Genomic DNA, 3183 nt, shown 5'->3' with positions numbered 1-3183 from the left:
TCTCTCTTTCTCTCTCTCTCTCTCACACACACACACACACACTCACACACACACTCTCTCTCTCTCTCTCTCTCTCTCTCACACACTCACACACGCACACTGCCGGTCTTTTACTCACTGAATCAATGAGGTTTCATTTCACCTTTGACAGTTTTGAAGTTGTTAAACATCACAGTTCGTCATCATGTTATGAGCTGTCTTTTTTATTTCACAGCTGAAATTATGTTAGCTGATGTGAGTTTCTGCTGACTGTGGAATTATGGGGTTTGTATGATTATGTAAAGAGATGCGCATGAAGATTTACTCTGTAAATTGTCTTTTGTCGTGGATATCTATTCAAATTAATTATGGAAATATTTTTGTCTAATTACACTTGTTTTGAAACAGGCTCAGTTTTGTTGTGTTAAGATCCTTTGTTCCTCTAAAGGTATTAAAAATGATAAATTATTCTGAACTCAATTTGCCTCTGAGTGTCTGAGTGTCTAAGAACTGCAGTGATTCTAGTAGAGATACGTGAGATACTTCGATATCATTCAGTTCAAGCGATTCACTGGCAAAAACCAGATCAAAAGAGACATTCATTTTAAAATTTCAACATCGCTTGTAATGATTTTTAAAAGCATGTATAGTGATGGTGAAATTAAGCTTTTCGAAACTCCGAATCAGTAAAACTAATCGGAGCGCGTATCGCAAATCATTTTATTTAAATCAGAACTTCGGAGCAGTTCATGAATCTTTTGATTCAGATCGGGACTTCAGAGCGGATTCGTGAATCATTTGATTCAGATCGGGACTTCAGAGCGGATTCGTGAATCATTTGATTCAGATCGGGACTTCAGAGCGGATTCGTGAATCATTTGATTCAGATCGGGACTTCAGAGCGGATTCGTGAATCATTTGATTCAGATCGGGACTTCAGAGCAGATTCGTGAATCATTTGCTTCGAATCGGAACTTTTTTTTTTGTGCTTTTTTTATTTATTTATTTATTATTAAACAATACAAACATTAAAACATTACGTCAGTACAATTAAAAATCATAAATAAAGACAAGATTAAAAAAAACAAGAATATACACACAGATTTGTTGCCAAGGTAACAACAACAAAAAACAAGGTAATAAAATTACATCTTAAGAAGACACAAAGGACGAATATAAAGATACAAATTAAGGCCTTAAAATCAGAGCAGAAAGTCTTAAATTCATGCAGTCATGCCATTAAATGTTGCATAAATACAAAAAAAATCAGTCTGCCTCAGTATTAGTTTATTTTCCAGTACAAATATCTAAACATCCTTAGATCAAGGCACATTTACTTTAGATGAGATAGGAAGTCTCGTTTTCTGAGAAACTGAACAAAATGAAGTGAGTTTGTGATTTAAACAAGAACAGATATCAGTCAATGGGGTGCACTCTTTTGCAGTGTGATCAGAAGTACAATAACGTTTATTTCCATATTCTAATGTTTGGCAGTAGAAATATTCAAGCCTTGAGCTATTTGTTTGTAAAATGAATTAAAAAGTAATGGAGACTGTATTTTAAAACTCTCAAAGTGTTGCTAGAAAAAATATTTTTAGAACTACATCTTTATCGTTATTTTATAGTTATCGTCCTTGGTGTGAACGGGCCTTAAAGCTGCTTTGACACAATCTGTATTGTTAAAAGTTCTATATACTGTAAATAAAGGTGACTTGACAAAATTTTGGCATGTTAAAAATAAATACAACCTCACACTGTGTCAATCACGTTAACACACTGCCTCCGAAACTTCCGTCCATTATAAAAAAATTCAGATCGGGTTAGATTTTCTGCATTTTTTGCATCTGTAGCAAGCATTTTTAGAGGTGTTTTGACAATTCAGAGCCACCGTACAAGCAAACGCCAAAATCCAGAATGGCGTCTGACAAGTTGCTCCACTTCTTCTCACAGCACAAAGCTCTATAAAGATCCTTGCACACCGAGTTCACAGAAACTGGTGGTATTCTTTTTAACATGTGGCTCTAGTATCAAACTAAGCCACTGACATCACAACGGATTAATTAACATGCATCATACTTAATGTGCAAGGTTTCTGTGCATGAAGAATTTTTAGGAAGACGAATACGAAAAAACGCTTACGGAAATTTGAGACTCAGTGTGCAAGGGGCCTTTAGTCTCTCATTCCCCTTCACAAAACCACATGCACACACAGAGCTGTAGGTGTAGAAATGAATCTCTGAACTCTGATGGCGCAGTTTCATCCATCCGGTCGGACTACACCATCACCATGCTCTTCCGCATGCTCCCCGAAACCCCGCAGGAGCCCTTTGCATTGTGGGAAGCCCTGAACCGCAACAACGAGCCGCTGGTAGGAGTCATTCTGGACAGTGAGTAACACACCAAGTCACGGGTTCGTTATATTCATGTATCCAACTGCTGGAATAGAAATGCATAGAAATGTACTTTTGAAATCCAGACAAGATGAAAGTCTCCTCATTTCTCTTCACAGACGGAGGAAAGACGCTGACTTCAACACCGATTATAACGGTGATTTCCAGACAGTGACATTTGAGGGGCCGGACATCCAGAAGCTCTTCTATGGCAGTTTTCATAAGGTCAGAGGTCACAGCCGAAGGAGATGCTATCCGGTCCAGCAGTGAATATGCTGTTGTCTAATGTGTGTGTGTGTGTGTGTGAGCACAGCTGCACATCACCGTCAGTAAGACGTCGGCTCTGGTGATGGTGGACTATAAACCAGCGGTAGAGAAGACCATTAACGCCGCCAAAAACATCAGCACTGACGGCGTGGAGGCTCTGGGACGCATGGTGCGATCCAGAGGAGCCAAAGACAACTCTGCACCGGTACCGTGTGTGTGTGTGTGTGTGTGTGTGTGTGATCAAAGTGAAATCCAGCATAAATGAGGTTGAGTGTTAGAATAACACGTCTCAAGTGTGTGTGTGTGTGTGTGTGTGTGTGTGTGTTTAGTTTCAGCTTCAGTCCTTTGATATTGTCTGCAGCACGTCATGGGCTCGACGGTACAAATACTGCGAGCTGCCCAGCCTGGTGTGTGTGTGTGTGTGTGTGTGTGTGTGAGTGAGTGTCGGTCAAGTCAAGTCAAGTCAAATCAAATCACCTTTATTTATATAGCGCTTTTAACAATACAGATTTTGTCAAAGCAACTGTACAGCATTAATTAGGAAAAT

The sequence above is a fragment of the Sinocyclocheilus anshuiensis genome, unplaced genomic scaffold (genome assembly GCF_001515605.1).
Source record: "Sinocyclocheilus anshuiensis isolate Anshui unplaced genomic scaffold, SAMN03320099.WGS_v1.1 scaffold2125, whole genome shotgun sequence".
Classification (NCBI taxonomy): domain Eukaryota; kingdom Metazoa; phylum Chordata; class Actinopteri; order Cypriniformes; family Cyprinidae; genus Sinocyclocheilus; species Sinocyclocheilus anshuiensis.
Note: the sequence above shows the minus strand (reverse complement) of the source record.